The sequence below is a fragment of the Bos indicus genome, chromosome 14 (genome assembly GCF_029378745.1).
Source record: "Bos indicus isolate NIAB-ARS_2022 breed Sahiwal x Tharparkar chromosome 14, NIAB-ARS_B.indTharparkar_mat_pri_1.0, whole genome shotgun sequence".
Taxonomy (NCBI): domain Eukaryota; kingdom Metazoa; phylum Chordata; class Mammalia; order Artiodactyla; family Bovidae; genus Bos; species Bos indicus.
In genome coordinates this window covers 74,782,168-74,799,804 of record NC_091773.1, presented here as the reverse complement: position 1 = coordinate 74,799,804, position 17,637 = coordinate 74,782,168, and the positions used below count along the sequence as shown (strand labels likewise).

The 17,637-nt window shown below is 39.5% G+C and overlaps 1 protein-coding gene and 1 pseudogene across 1 annotated transcript in view; one reads left to right on the top strand and one right to left on the bottom strand.

Annotated features, from left to right (window-relative positions):
* The window catches only part of MMP16 (matrix metallopeptidase 16), a 407,510-nt gene that overhangs the window by 284,033 nt on the left and 105,840 nt on the right, over positions 1-17,637 (bottom strand). The window lies entirely within an intron of this gene.
* Positions 1-17,637, top strand: part of LOC109568163 (S-phase kinase-associated protein 2 pseudogene) — a 29,874-nt pseudogene that overhangs the window by 11,120 nt on the left and 1,117 nt on the right.

Below are 17,637 nucleotides of genomic sequence, written 5' to 3'. Positions count from 1 at the left end.
AACAGCTGTTGAAAGGTGTCTGTTACGCAACCCTGAAAGAGGAAGATGAGAAATGAACAGAAGTGACTCCTAACCTATATCCTGGGGACCTAAAGGTCAACTTACCACTAACCAGCTGCGAGAGTTGATTTTGTGTGCCAATTTGGCTGGCCACAGCACCCAGACACTTGGTCAAACACTAGTCTAAATGTTGTTATGAAGGGATCTTTTAGAGGAGTTAATACTTAAATCAATAAACTTTAAGTTAAGCAGCTTTACTTTTCATAATGTAGTAGATCTCATCAAATCAGTTGAAGGCTTTGAAAGGAAAAAGCCAGTCTTCACCTAGGAAAGATGGAAGCTTGCTTCTAGACTGCCTCAGACCCTAGAGGACACACCGACTCTTCCCTGGGTCTTCGGTGGCCTGCAGATTTTGAACCTGCCAACCTCCACAACTGCTTCCACTAATTCCTTAAAGTCTCTCTCCCTCTGCATGTTTAGTTTGTTACTATGTAAAATAGGGTGATGATGTAAATTGGGTTGGCCAAAAAGTTCATCCGGGTTTTTTGTAACATCTTACAGAAAAACACAAAAAGTTTGGCTAACCCAACACTTGCACATTTTAAAATGATTATGTAAGAAAATGTGTATATAGTACTTTATAAACTAAATATTATTTATTAATAGAGCTTTATTGAGAAGATGCCCCTTTTCTTTACCTTCACATTATTAACTTCAGCACAGGGGCAGTATCCAGGAAAGAGTAAGTGATAAGGAAAAGGCACTGTGGACAATCTAAAAAAATTATAAATATGGGTGCACCATTAGTCTTCACCAACTGAACACACACTCTGCACTGGGCATTATAATAGAGCATTAATACGTGTTTTTATTTAATATCCAAACAATCAGGAATTTTATTAAATTTCAGTTTCTCATTTTTAGATGTGGTTATTGAGTCTTAAAAGGATATCAAATAATCTAATCATGAGCCTAAAAATAATACTATGAGAAAGAACTGCAAACCAAGATTTTTTTGACTACCTTCTTAATCACTGCATAGGAATAAATTGGTTTGTGCCTGATCAGAGGACAGCTTCCTGGACCCGTGTGTAGTCTGAATTCCCAGGTGAGTGACCTTTGTCTCGACCATCTGTGCCTTAGCACAGGAGACCCAGCCCTTATATGAGAGCTGGCTTCCCTGGTGTCTCAGATGGTAAAAGTGTCTGTCTGCAATGCAGGAGACCCGGGTTCAATTTCTGGGTCAGGAAGATCCCCTGGAGAAGGAAATGGCAATCCACTCTAGCACTCTTGCCTGGAAAATCCCATGGATGGAGGAGCTTGATAGGCTGCAGTCCATGGGGTTGCAAAAAGTCGGACACAACTGAGCAACTTCACTATATCACTAAACCTAAATGATGGGAGAGAGTAAATACATCAAAACCATCAGTTAAACAAGTTAGAATTACAGCTAAGTCACCTTCCATAACTGGAGGACTAAGCCTAGGAATCAAATGTCAACTACTAAGAATTGTCAATTACCTACAAACATGGCGATATTATCATACTTCCCTTCTATTTCTCCTCCATACTTCTACTTTTAACATTTTGAATTTTTCATATTTGAAGCCGTGCCAAAGATACCTGAACTAGCTCTTCTTGCAAGAATGATCAGCTGACATCATAGACATAGGAAGCCTTACCTTACCAATTGTCTTACAATTGCCTTACCAATTGTCTCTCTCAGTCAAGCCCCAGTGTCTGGCATTAAATTTTTTTTCTTTGCAATCGGAGTAAGTTTTTACAAGTCTCTATGTCTACTGTAAAAAAAAAAAAAAAAATTATATTTGAAAATTCTATCATCTTTGTGAACATTTTTCATTTGGATGACTTTTCTCTCCTTCAAATCATTTCCCTGCATTGCAGATGGATTCTTTACCAACTGAGCTATCAGGGAAGCCCAAAAAACAGGGGGTATTGCTTTCACTCTCTTCTCACTCATTCTTTGGACTAGCACTACTCTAAAAGAAGATGCTGATAAACAGATGTTGATAGATGTATCTCCATATAAATAGATATAGTTTAAGCCAATTAAATTCAAAACTAAGGACGAAAAAATAAAAAAGATGCAGTATGTCCCTACTTAAGATCACTTATTTTATGGTTAAGACTTGACATCAGAAAAAATGATGATGTTAGCATAATACACACACAAAGAATAATAAATGACTTTTTCATACCCCTTTTATCTATGGGTTACCATAGGTAAAGGACAGGTTAATCTAAAAGAAATACTTTTTTTCATGCAAAAGTAAAGTGATTATATTCAATGCTATTTTCTACACTGTCTTTATGACTTTTAACTATAGTTTTAGAAGATTTCCAATACAGAAGTTAAACACACAGTTTCATAGTTATCATAATTTTTAAAAAAGAGATAGCAATTAGTGATTCTACCAATATCCAATATTTCTCTTTAGTTTTCTTGTAGCCAAAACCCATGCCGATGATTACAGGCAATTTTCAGAACTGTATGTGATAATTCACAACTACTAATTGAAAAATATCTAGAATAAATAGAATTATACTTGTTTCTCTATTTTTAAACTTAGTATTTGCTGTTTCCTTATCTCCAATATATGCAGACTTTCTTACTACTATTTCTGTGGAGAAGGAAGTCATGGAGAAATGACTATGTAAATCCATCAACAAGGAAGACATAAACTCGGTTACATCTTTGTTACAGAGTACGACTCAGCAACTAAAATGAATGAAGTACTGATAAACACAACATGGATAAATCTCAAAATAGTATGCTGAATGAAATAAACCAGACACAAAAGAGTTTATACAGAATGACAGCTTTTAGATCTCAGTAAAATTATAACTAATCTGTACTACAGAAACCAGGTCAGTGGTTGTTTGGGTTCTAAGGGGACAAGCAGAAAGAAACACTCACAAAATGGGATTATACAGACATCAAAACTTGTCAAATTGTACATTTTATATACATGAAATTTATTGTATGCTATTCATATGTTAATAAAGACATTTTCAAAATCTCTGTGTAAAATGAATAGGTTGCAATCGACCTTTAAACATCTTCATTCCATCTTTAATTCGTTCAAAAGTACTAACTAGAAAAAAACAGGCTGATGGGAATCTAGTAGTCATGTAAGTTCAGAAAGCTGAACTCAGAAGAATTGATGCTTTTGAACTGTGGTGTTGGAGAAGACCCTTGAGAGTCCCTTGGACTGCAAGGAGATCCAACCAGTCCATCCTAAAGATCAGTCCTGGGTGTTCATTGGAAGGACTGATGCTGAAGCTGAAACTCCAATACTTTGGCCACCTGAGGTGAAGAACTGACTCGTTAGAAAAGACCCTGATGCTGGGAAAGATTGAAGGTGGGAGGAAAAGGGGACAACAGAGGATGAGATGGTTGGATGGCATCACCAACTTGATGGACATGGATTTGGGAAAACTCCGGGAGTTGCTGATGGACAGCGAGGCCTGGCGTGCTGCAGTCCATGGGATTGCAAAGAGTCAGACACAACTGAGTGACTGAACAACAAAGGAGAACGTGGTGGAAAAAACAAAGTTCCATTATGGAAAGAATATCAATGGTGGGGAGCCTGAGGCTAAAGGAACTCAGTGTATTTTAGCAATAGTTGGGGAGGAAAATAATGTGGTAGGAAAGCAGTTAGCAAGGACAGAGCAGGAAGAGATGAAGATGGAGAGGCAGAACCAAGATGATGTCTCTTTCAGGAAACATCCTTTCCCCTTAGGCTAGCAAGACATCATTTTTGGCTTATAGTTAGGCAGAAGAGTAACATGATTACATTTTTTTGTAAACTGATCATTTTACTGTGTCGATAATGAACAGAGAGGACTTGAGAAACTAGTCTAGAGGACTGATTTTAAGGCCACTGCAGTGATGTAGAAATTGTTCCAGTCCATCTAAGTTTGCTGAGCTTATTGGCATAATATTCTCTTGTTAGTGGTTCAGCCTCTGTTGTAGCAAACATTACATATCTACTTCCAGTGTAATTGAGCCTTCCTTTTTTAAATTATTAATCCTACCAGAGATTTGTCTATTTTTATTAGCTTTTCAAAAATGAATGAGTCTTTGTGGATCCACTTTATTCTATGTTTATTGTATCATGTGCTTGTTTTTTCTACATCATTAATTTATGAATTATGTTCACTGTTTCCTTCTTCCTAAAATCTTTGGATATATTTAGCTATTATTTTTTTACATTGAATGCTTAGCTAATGAATTTTTAACTTTTATTCTTTCTAATGCAGCATTTGGGTATAAATTTGTTTTTCGAATGCATTACTTCAGCTATAACCCACATGGATGAGTTGATAGGGACAGAGTAAAGGGACAAATTTTATTGTGTCATTGTGATATCACTCAGTCCTATCTGACTCTGTGACCCCATGGATTGTAGCCCGCCAGGCTACCTCTGTCCATGGAATTTTCAAAAGAGATGATTAAATACGCAATCTCAGTAGGGCATTCTAAGTACAAAAACTGTGAGAGACTCCTGTCACTTAATGATTCTTAACCTCAAACCCAAGTAGGCACGCTTAGCAACAAAACCATGCAACAAAAAACGTGAGACATGTCCCCAAACAATAACACAGTGGGGGCGTGGGCCCCACATCTTGCCCAGGGAGCTGTCAGTTAGGACAGGTTCTCTGCACACATAAAAAAAGTCAACAAACTCGTTATGAACCTAGCTTGACAATGTAGGGACAAGAAAACTCCCCTGCTCAACCCGGTAGAGGAACTGAGGATGGAAGCATGACATCTGCTCAAGAAAGACAAAGGTCTTCCCCTCCCCACTTCTGCTTTGGTTATAAAGCTGCAGCCACTAAGTTCTCAGGGCATGGTACCCTCTTGCCTGCCCACGTGTCAGCCTCACGAGTGTCCTGTTCTGACAAACCACTTCTTATCTATCACTTTGCCTCTCAATGAACTCTCTCCTGTGCGGAGACTTAAAGAACTGGAGCTCTTCAGAGTCCCCCAAAATGACACCCGTCAGTTTCATAGTAACTGCTTTCATTCAGTTCACACTTTATCATTTCCATAAAGATTTTTTTTTTTAATCTCTGAGTCATTTAGAAGCATGCTTTTAAATGTTCAAACATGTTTTTCTTTTTCTTTTTCTTTTTTTTTTTAGTCTAACTTACTATATTCTCAAAAAATGGGTTCTTAAAAAAATATTCACAACCTGAAAGTTGAGAGTTATATTTTAATTGGTGGGAATTTTTAGGACTTCAAGTCCAGGAGACAGCATCTCAAGTAACTCCGAGAGAACAACTCTGAGAAAGTGAGGGGAGCACCCAGGTTATATACAAGTTTTGCAACAAAGGGCAGGTAGCCCGCACATCCAAAGACTATTGTTTCTTAAAAAAACCCAGATATCCCAGGTTAAGGAAATTAGTACTTTTCTATGTATGGAAAGATACAAGGGTCTGGGCTCACTGAAATCACTTCTTTGATATGCACCTCACCTCTCTTGGGCCGGTTACCCTGTGTTTTTCACATTTCAAGTTTCATTTCAGCTCAATGAGTGACTGAAGTCTGATGGCTGCTAGATTAGAAGCATTGGCCTTCCTGAGTGCCCTTAGGGCTCACGAGCTTACTCTGGAGGGCTGCAGTCACTGACATCTGTGACATCCTCTCTGTTGATATGGCAGGAAATATTCCATTTCTCAAAACCTTGCTTAACGCACTTAAGCTAAATTTGTAGTCCACCAACAGGCATGTACAGTGCTTCATACATTCGTGATAAACACGTGCATTTCCCTTGGGACTGAATGAAATTACCTGGGTGGAGAGTTTAATATGATAAAAAGTGGAGGGAGCCATTCCACCCTTTCTACCACACAAATGTTTGCCGTATAATAGAGAGCTCCTGACATACAGGTATTACTAACAGCAATCTACAATGTTCACTGTCCTATTTATTTCTCCATGCTTTCACAGATGCTTTTTGCTCTTCTTGTACACCTGCCCTCACTTTTCAGAAAAAGCATGTTTTTTTATAGCGCTAGTGTGGAGCTGTCTCTTCAAAAACCAGCTAACTCACCAACTCCTATAGAAACACACTATGGTTTCCTGGTTTGGTTTTGATGCCTTGCCTACATGCTCCCCATGCTTGAGTGCTTGACTCACTAACCACAGTGATTCCCTCCCCTATTAGACTTTGAATGTCTGTGGACACAGACATTTAAGCCGTTGCATTTCTTGGCCTTAGGATAATGACTCAAATAGTGTAGGTGTTCCAAAATGCCTCGATTTATGAATGGATAAATGAGTCAGTGAGTTTGGTTTAAGCCCCCAAAGAAACCACATTAGCAGAACAATCAATTTTACAGCCTGGTTGTACCATGAGCAACATGACAGGATCACTTAAAATTAATTTTGTTACAAGAAGAAAAAACTTTATATCAAATTGTAAGATTAATAAATCCTTTAATGAACAGAGAATTCCCTATACCAAGAAAGTTCAATTAAATAGTGAGTGTATTAAAGACATTTCCTAGTATTGAACAAGAATCTGACCAAAAAAAAAAAAAGAAGGAGCAATTTATGGCATTTTCTATGTTCTCCATTGTAGGTGGGAACAATCATGTACCCCTTAGCTTGAAATAAGGAAAAACACAACTGTATTCAGCATCAGATTAGATCAGTCGCTCAGTCGTGTCCAACTCTTTGCGACCCCATGAATCCCAGCACGCCAGGCCTCCCTGTCCATCACCAACTCCCAGAGTTCACCCAGACTCACGTCCATCGAGTCAGTGATGCCATCCAGCCATCTCATCCTCTGTCGTCCCCTTCTCCTCCTGCCCCCAATCCCTCCCAGCATCAGAGTCTTTTCCAATGAGTCAACTCTTCTCATGAGGTGGCCAAAGTACTGGAGTTTCAGCTTTAGCATCATTCCTTCCAAAGAAATCCCAGGGCTGATCTCCTTCAGAATGGACTGGTTGGATCTCCTTGCAGTCCAAGGCACTCTCAAGAGCCTTCTCCAACACCACAGTTCAAAAGCATCAATTCTTCGGCGCTCAGCCTTCTTCACAGTCCAACTCTCACATCCATACATGACCACAGGAAAAACCATAGCCTTGACTAGACAAACCTTTGTTGGCAAAGTAATGTCTCTGCTTTTGAATATGCTATCTAGGTTGGTCATAACTTTCCTTCCAAGGAGTAAGCGTCTTTTAATTTCATGGCTGCAGTCACCATCTGCAGTGATTTTGGAGCCCAGAAAAATAAAGTCTGACACTGTTTCCACTGTTTCCCCATCTATTTCCCATGAAGTGATGGGACTGGATGCCATGATCTTCGTTTTCTGAATGTTGAGCTTTAAGCCAACTTTTTCACTCTCCACTTTCACTTTCATCAAGAGGCTTTTGAGTTCCTCTTCACTTTCTGCCATGAGAGTGGTGTCATCTGCATATCTGAGGTTATTGAGATTTCTCCCGGCAATCTTGATTCCAGCTTGTGTTTCTTTCAGCCCAGCATTTCTCATGATGTACTCTGCATATTAGTTAAATAAACAGGGTGACAACATACAGCCTTGACGAACTCCTTTTCCTATTTGGAACCAGTCTGTTGTTCTGTGTCCAGTTCTAACTGTTGCTTCCTGACCTGCATACAAATTTCTCAAGAGGCAGATCAGGTGGTCTCGTATTCCCATCTCTTTCAGAATTTTCCACAGTTTATAGTAGTCAGCATAGAAACATCATCAACATGTCTACTGTGGAAAGGCAATGTTTAGCTTGGACCAGTCGTGCTTGTTCACTCATTCAGTCAGTCAGGCAACCATTCATCATCTGCATGTGAGTTTGTACACTGCCTGCTCTATCTGTAAACAAAGGGTGCGGCTTCCATGAAGCCATCGCATTACAGCCTTGCAGAGAGTGATCCCTCAGTGATCCCTGAGGGAGACTCAGGGTGGAGGCAAAGAGGACTGCCCACTGCCAAGCCCAGCCAGCACTCAGCACAGCCACACATCCACCCTCGCCCACGAGGCACCCTGAGGAAACTCGGGATGATGAAGCACAGGATACTGGTCCCACATAGCTGAGGTGGTATCAGTGAGACCAGACTCTTGGATTTTTTCATACACACAAAGAACTAAATTCTTTAACTTGAGATATCTGGCTTATTTTTCTTAGCAGTAATCTTTTGATGTTACAACCATCTGGCTTTGTTGCAAAAACTCCTATATATCCTGGCTCCCCCACTTCCTCTTCAAAACAGCTTCTCATCTATCTGAGATGTTGTGTTTCAGGCTCAACGTCTCAGATTTGTCCACCAAGTGAAACACAGCTCTCAACTTTTAGGTTGTATTTTTTTTTTCCCCAGTCGAAAAAATAACATACTTAATGAGGATCTACGATGTAGTACTTGCTATTGACCAGTCACCAGTCTGACTCTCATTAAGTAAACAAATCACACAAAATTTCTGCTTGCATGGAGGTGAAAAATGAAGGATTTCCTGCCATATCAATAACAAGGATGTGACAGTCATCAGTGACTCCGGTCTTCCGAATGTGAATTTCTGAGCCCAGTGGGTGCCCAAGAAAAACCATACCTGTGATCAGGCTGCCACCACTCCTACTTGAGCAAGGAACTAAGGATGTGAAAAACCAAATTGCAGGATGCTGGCCCCAGGTAGCTAAGATCATATGAGAGGGAGGATTTTAGGCCCAGGCTCTTGCATCTTCCCATACACAGAACAGTGTGAAAATCCTTAACTTGACATATCTGATTTTCTTAATTAATAATAATCTTTTGATGTTCAGACTACCTGCCCCTTGTTCAAACTTCTATTTAACCTGACTTCTCCCCCGACCTCCTTAGAACAGTTCTCTCATGGTTATCTGAAATGCCTTCTCCCAGGCTTGAAGTCCTAAAATTCTCACCAAATAAAACATAACTCTCAACTTCTAGGTTGTGACTATTTCTTAAGTCAACAGAAGTTAAATTCATTACTGCATATTAACAAATCTGAAGCAAATATTTATGAGCATAAGGATTTTCCCAACAAGGAAATTGTTCATGTGTCTGAACAACACTCACTAGGGAGATGTAAGACTGTGGGTACATGATCTTAATCATTAGAAAGGAGTACTGAACAATGCTGAAAATTATTTCACCAGGAGTCATTTTAACCTAGAAGAAATATGTCTAAGGAAAAGCCACCTTTTAACCTCATTTCTATGCTCATGAAACAACCTATGAGAAGTAGTTCTGCTTCCCAGTTCCCAACCAGGTCATGTAAATGAGCAGGGCAGCTCAAGTTCCAATACTTTGGCCACCTGGTGTGAAGAGCCAACTCATTGGAAAAGACTCTAACGCAAGAAAAGATTGAAGGCAAAAGAAGAGGGCGGCAGAGGATGAGACAGTGAGATAGCACCACTGACTCAATAGACATGAATCTGAGCAAACTCTGGGAGATAGTGAAGGACAGTGAAGCCTGGTATGCTGCAGTCCACGGGGTCACAAAGAGTTGGACATGAATTAGCGACTGAACAATAACAACAACAAGGGCCCTTTCCAGGACAGACTCTTCCCCAATATCCTCTTCTTTAGCTCATCTCTGAAGTACATAAATAATGGTATCTGATACACGTTTTAAGAGTCACTTTACACATGCTAAAGCTCCCAGGAAATGGAAAATGTTAACTATTTGATGACCATGCACACATAGCCTCCAGGCCTACTGGAGCCTAAGAATCAATAATGTTAACCCCTATGACACTTCCCTGTTACCTCACCCTCAACCAATCAGAGAACTGTGCATGAATTGATTACATAACCCGTAACCACTGTACCCCCCACGTGAACTTGAAAAACGCTTTCACGAAACCCATCCAGGGAGCTCTGGTGTTTGGAGTACTAGCTGCCCTGGACTCTTTGTTTGGTGTCCCACAATAAATCCTGCATTCCCTTCACCACAACCCAGCATCAGTAGACTGACTTCACTGCATGCAGGCCAACATATCCAAGTGTGGTTCACTAACAGTAATTTTTTTTTTATAATTATTAAAAGAACTGATTTTAATGAAATATATTAAAATTATATTGCCTTTCAAAAAAAAACCCATAAATATAATCAAAGGCCACCAATGAAAGTCTAGTGAAATATAGGACTCTCTGCCAAGCTTATGACCAACTATGGTAAGATTTCCATTTCGTATAGAGACCACATCATCTCAGGGACATTACAAAGCACCAGATACCCCCCACCAGATACCTCCTTCAAAACATTACCATACTAAACAAAAAAACTTTGTAAAAGTACTTTGTATATCATATATATAAAATGCAAGAAAAATTATAAGCTGTGAGCAAACTGTGGTTGAATAATATCACCCCACAGATAAAATAATCAATTAATTTTCAGAAAAAAAATGTTTACCAAAAGTTAACACATGCTTATCCTTAATTTTGCTTTATATTGTGACTGAAGGAGATGATTTTAAATGTAAAGAAAAAGCACTGTTACTAAGTATCTTTTTAGCTAAAATGAATATGCAAAAGTATTGTATGTTAATGCATATATATGGACTCTAGGAAATGATACTGATGAACCTATTTGCAGGGCAAGAACAGAAATGCAGATGTAGAGAATGAACTTATGAACACAGTGGGAGAAAGAGAGGGTGGGACAAACAGATAGAGTAGTATTGAAATATATACATTACCATGTGTAAAACAGACAGCTAGTAGGAAGTTTGCTACATGAAACAAGGAGCTCAACCAAGTGGTCTGGGACGACCCAGAGAGATGGGGTAGGAGTGGGTGAGAAAGAGAGGCTCAAGATGGGAATATATAGAGACTTATGGCTGATTTGTGTCATTGTACAGCAAAAACCAACACCATATTGTAAAGCATTGTTACAGAGTCCAAGACTGCTGTGCTTACCGCATTACAGGCCAATAAATCCAAGACGAGGTGTTGAGACAAGGGAAGAATTTTACTCGGGAGTTGGCTGACCAAGAGATGGCAGGCTGAAAGTGAAAGGGTTAAGTCACCCAGTCCTGTCTGACTACTTACAACCTTATGGACTGTAGCCCATCAGGCTCCTCTGTCCATAGGATTCTCCAGGCAAGAAAACTGGAGTGGGTTGCCATTCCCTTCTCCAGGGGCTGTTCCCAAAAAGGGGATCAAAACCCAAGTCTCCCTAATCGCAGGAAGATTGTTTACCACCTGAGCCAAGGAAATCCTCAAGGCTAGTGCCTCAAACACCATCTTGTCAGGGTCTAAATGCCAGCTCCTTTTATGGATCAGAGATGGGGAGGTGAGGAAACAAAGTAACAAGACCATTTAATTCCTGCAAACAATGCATCATGTGAAATGCTGGGCTGGATGAATCACAAGCTGGAATCAAGATCGTGGGGAGAAATATCAACAGCCCCAGATATGCAGATGATACCACCCTAATGGCAGAAAGTGAAGGGGAACTAAAGAGTCTCTTGATGAAGGTGAAAGAGGAGAGTGAAAAGCCTGGCTTAAAACTCAATATTCAACAAACTAAGATCATGGGAGCCGGTCCCATCATTTCATGGCAAATTGATGGGGAGAAAATGGAAACAGTGACAGATTTTACCTCCTTCGGTCCCAAAATCACTGCAGACAGTGACTACAGTCACAAAATCAAAAGATACTTGCTCCTTGAAAGAAAAGCTCTGACAAACCTTGTTGTAGTTGAGTCACTCAGTCATGTCCAACTCTTTGCAACCCCATGGACTGCAGCACACCAGGCTTCCCTGTCCTTCACCAGCTCCTGGAGTTTACTCAAACTCATATCCATTGAGTCAGTGATGCCATCCAACCATCTAATCCTCTGTCATCCCCTTCTCTTCCTGCCTTCAATCTTTCCCAGCATCAGGGTTTTTTCTAATGTGTCAGCTCTTCACATCAGGTGGCCAAAGTATTAGAGCTTCAGCTTCAGCATCAGTCTTTCTAATGAATATTCAGAATTGATTTCCTTTAGGATGGACTGGTTTGATCTCCTTGCAGTCCAAGGGACTCTCAAGAGTCTTCTCCAACACCACAGTTCAAAAGCATCAGTTCTTCAGTGCTCAGTCATTATGGTCCAACTCTCACATCTATACACGACTACTGGAAAAACCATAGTTTTGACTACACGGACCTTTGTCGGCAAAGTAATGTCTCTGCTTTTTAATATGCTATCTAGGTTTGTCATAGCTTTTCTTCAAGGAGCAAGTGTCTTTTAATTTCATGTCTGCAGTCACCATCTGCAGTGATTCTGGAGCCCAGGAAAATAAAACCTGTCACTGTTTCCATTGTTTTCCCATCTATCTGCCATGAAATGATGGGACCAGATGCCATGATATTCGGGAAATCAGTCCTGAATATTCACTGGAAGGACTGATGCTGACGCTGAAGCTCCAGTACTTTGGCCACCTGATGCAAGTAGCTGACTCGTTGGAAAAGACCCTGTTGCTGGGAAAGATTGAGGGCAAGAGGTGAAGCAGACAACAGAGGATGGGATGGTTGGTTGGTATTATTGACTCAGTGGACACGAATTTGAGCAAACTCTGGAGATGGTGAATGACAGGGAAGCCTGGCATGTGGCAGTCCATGGGGTGGCTAAGATCTGGGGAGGACTGAGAGATGGAACAATTCCCGCAACTGTCTCCTAGAATGGCAAGCCATAGGAAAGGGGATGTGTTAGTCTCACTTCCTTACAGTCATTTCATTGGTGGTGTGAAATGGAATATCTTCTCTCATATCAACAAACAAAGATGTCATATCTCTCTGTGGTTCTGGCCTGCCCAAATGTGAATTTCTGGGCCATGCCAGTCAGCAGCTGAGGAGGGACACCATGCCCTCTGCCACACAAAGAATTCAAGAATGTCACCATCCTTCAAGGGTGGGCAGAGTCAGGTTACCTCCCTGAGGCAGGCTTTTACGTATGCCTTTCATAACAAAAGCAGCAAGATAAGGATTAAAGTCACAGAAGCAAATCCAACATAATCCAAAATTAACCTTTCTGGATTACGTATTTATCCTGTAATTAAAAATAAATTAAAAAAATAAGCAAAGATAACAAAGAGTAATTCAGTATAGAAAACTGGAACAAAAAAACAAACATGAAAATGAAAAAAAAAACCAAAGATACTAAGGATTATATGATTTTAAAATTTTAGGTAAGTATCTTAATGATGATATTTTAGAATACATGTTTTTGCTGTAGCAAAGCATAAGAACTTAAAGATTAATCTAAATATTACTTGAACAACTGAAGTACATATACTTTTCAGTTTAATGAGGTTTTACGGGACTGGACCAAAATAGTAAATAGGCACCTATTTCCCTCCTCTTATATACGCACTGAATGTACACAGGTATACCTAGAGCTGACTGAATTCTTCACATGGGGTAAATAAGAAAATCACACACCAAAATCCGTAGGGAAAGCTGAGACACACTCTAACTTTAAAACCCACACCTAGCACAATGCCATATAATCTGGAGGCAACCCTCAACTCCCAGCTTCTCTCCGGGAGTAAAGGGTTTGGAACACACATCTGGTGTCCATACTTTTAGAGCTCCCACCTGAGTGATGGCCTCCCGAAACACCTAGCTCGAAAGTAAACAAGGCTTGCGTTCAGATGTGTGCTCTGTCGCTCAGTTGTATCCAACTCTTTTGCAGCATCATGGATTGTAGCCCGCCAGGCTCCTCTATCCAGAGTTTTCCAAGAAAGAATACTGGAACAGGTTGCCATTTCCTACTCCAGGGGATCTTCCGGAGACCCAGGAAATGAATTCTTGTTCTTGAGTCTCCTATACTGGCAGGCAGATTCTTTACCACTGTGTCACCCGGGAAGCCCCAACTCCTGCATTCAGGAGTCTCACACTATTTTTGCAAAGAAGCAGTTCTTAAAAGGAACACGAGCGCTTGCAACATTTATTGTCACAAGGCTCAGCACAGAGAGAGCTGGCAAGCACTACCATCTCCCAGGCTTTCCCTGGAAAGGATCTGACTGCAGCTTTACAAGCTGCTGCCTGAGGGTTCAGTTTTTAATGAGCATGCATCTTCATACTGTACTGCATGTGAGCCTCCTCAGAGACCAGGGCAGTTAGTGGGCACTTTCCTGTCTTCTCCCTAAAGCTCCTTCCAACAATATAGCCAAGTTGCCTGTATGTTAGGAAAACACCTCAGAGTATCGGATAAAAACTGTGTACATCCAGGGTCCAGTGTTTACAGCTGCCATTCAAGGAACAGGTCCCTAAATCATTTATCTCTGATAGTCAGTGGGGCTCAGAGAACTAAGTCAAAGAAGTAGTTAATGGGTTTGTGAGCACTTGCCACACTATATCACAAAGATTCAGTGCAGAAGGAGCAGGCAATAATGCTTACCTCCCAGTTTCTGCCTGGAAGGACTGTGTGGTTAACTGCATATGTGCCTAGCTGCTGCCTGAGGATCTGGCTTCTAATCAGCCTGCATCTAGGTGCTGATTGCAATCCTCCTCTTCAGGACACTGAAAGGTCTTGAGGCTCCTGCAACACCCTCAAGTACTGGCAGCCACGAAGAACAAAGACAGTGGTTTGGACAATTAGAAAGGCTTGAGCAGTAACTAGGAGCCTGAGCTAGGTTTATTGACAAGGTTCATGTCCTACATAAGACCAGTCTGTAAGGATTGGAATAAATGATTGTTTTTGCCGCTGGGCAGTAACTAACACAGAGGGCTTCCTTGGTGGTCTAATGAGTAAGAAACCGCCTGCCATTGCAGGAGACATGGGCTCAATCCCTGTTCCAGGAAGATTCCACATGCCATGCAGGAAGATTCCACATGCCATGCAGGAAGACTCCACATGCCATGGAACAACTCAGCCTACAAGCCACAACTACTGAGCCAGCACTCCAGAGCCCACAGGACGCAACCTCTGAAAGTCGTGCACCTAGATCCTGAGCCTCACAAGAGAAGCCACCTCAATGAGAAGTCCACAAACTGCAACGAAAAGTAGCCTCTGCTTGCCACAACTGGAGAAAGTCCATGGGCAGCAATGAAAATCCAGTGCAGCCAAAAATAAATAAATAAATATTAAAAAAAATAGTAACAGAAATTCAAGGAAAATCAAGAAACAAAAGAATATATTTCAAACAAAAGAACAAGAAAAATCTTCAGAGACCAATATTAATAAAATAGAGATGAGCAATTTACCAAATAGAGAGCTCAAATCAACAGTCAAAAATATGCTCAACAAGGTAAGGAGTTCAAATACTGAACATGAGAATTTCACTAGAGAGAAAAGTAGAAACAGAAATTATAGTACTGAAGCACACCATTGAACTGAAAAATTCAATAGAGGCACAGCTAGAATAAGCAGAAGAAAAGATCAGAAAATTCAAAGACAGTGCTATGGACTTCATCCAATTAAAGGGGGAAAAGAAAAATGAGTGAGAAAGAATAAAGATAGCTTAAGTGGTATATGGGACACCATCAAGCAGAGCATATTTATATGTGTGACTATATATACATATACATATATATATATACACACACACACATTTATGTCAAAAAGCTAACACAAAGAAATAATGGCTGAAAAATACCTAATCTGGGAAAAGAAACAAGACATCCAAGTCCAGGAAGCCTAAATAATGTCAGGATAAAACTTAAGAGCCCCACAACAAGACACCTTATAATTAATTACATTATAATTAAATTGGCAAAAGTTAAAGAGAGAATCTTAAAAGCAACAACAACAACAAAAAAAAACCTTGCTATATAGAAAATAAAACCTTTAAGACTGTGAGCAGATTTCTCAGCAGAAACCTTGGAGGTTTAAAAGCAATTGATGATATATTAATAGTGCTGGAAAAAAAAACAAAGACTCAACCAAGAATACTCCACCCATGAAAGCTGCCATTCAGAAAGAGAAAAGTAGTTTTCCAAAAAAAAAAAAGAAAGAAAACACAAAAGCTGAACATCACTGAACTGACCTTACAAGAAACATTAAAGAGAGTTCTTCAAGCTGAAATAAAAGAATACTAATCAGTAACATAAAAACAGATGAGCGTATAAAACTTGCTGGTAAAGGTAAGCACGCTACCTGAGAACACTATAATAATATAACGAAAGTGAAAATGAAAGCGCTAGTCACTCGGTCGTGTCCAACTCTTTGCGACCCCAGGGACTGTAGTCCTCCAGGCTCGTCTGTCCATGGGATTTTCCAGGCAAGAATACTGGAGTGGGTTGCCATTTCCTTCTCCAGGGGATTTTCCCGACCCAGGGATCAAATTGCAGACAGATTCTATACCATCTGAGCCATGAGGGAGGAAATATTATAATGGTGGTGGTTAAATATAATACTGGTATGAAGATCAAAAGACAAAAGGACTAAAATAACTATAATAAAATTTGTTAATGGATATACAGTATAAATATGACACCAAAACCTTAAAATTTGAGGGGACATGTAAACATGTAGTGCTTTGTTCTGCATTTGAAGTTATCAGCTTAAAGTAGACTGTTATCACTGTAAGTTTTTTTTTTTTTGGTAAGTATCATGGAAACCACAAGACAAAAACCTACTAGATACTTTAAAAAGTATAGAAAAAGAAATCAAGGCATGCCACTACAAAAAAAATAAAAATAATCAAATTGCAAAGCAAGGGATAAAAAGCAGCAGAAAAGAATAAAGGAACTGCATAAGAGCCAGAAAACAACTAATAGTGTGGATACAGTCAGTCCACATATACTTAACATGTAAATAAACAAATTCTCACATTAAAAGACATAGATTCATTGAATAAATTATAAAACAGTTCCCACTACATGCTGCATACAGGAGACTCACTTCTGCTTTAAGGACACATTTAAGCTCAAAGTGAAGGAATGAGAAAGGATATTTCATGCAAAAGGAAAACAAAAAAAGGCAGACATAGCTATACTTATATCAGACAAAATATTTAAGCAAATAGCTGTAATAAGAGACAAAGAATATGATACAATTATAAAGGGGTCAATTCATCAAGAACATATAATCAAATTTACATATGTATATACCCAACTTCAGACCAACTAAATATATACTGTAAACATTAACAAACCTAAAAACAGAAATAGACAGCAATACTATTACAGAATGGGACTTCAATACCCAATTTTCATCAGTAGCTAGTTCATCCAGACAGAAAACCAATTAAAAAATTTGTCTTATCATACATGTTAGACGAGATATATCTAACAAATGTACACAGAAGAGTCCATCCAACAGGAGCAGATTCCACGTTCCTTTTAAGAATATGGAACATTCTCCAACTTAAATCATGTGTTAGATCACAAATAAGTCTTAATAAACTTAGGAAAACAGAAATAATATCAAATATAGTTTCCGACTACAATGTTACAAAACTAGAAATCGATAACAATGAAGAAACTGGAAAATTCACAAATATGTGAAGATTAAACTATATGCTACCAAACGACCAATGGCTAATAGAAGAAATTTAAAAAAAAATACCTTGAGACAAATGAACATGCTAACACGACATACAAACTTATTGAATGCAGCATAATTCCATCTAAGAGGAAAGTCACAGTCATAAATGCCTACATTAAGGAAAAGGAGATCTCAATTAAACAACTACATATCT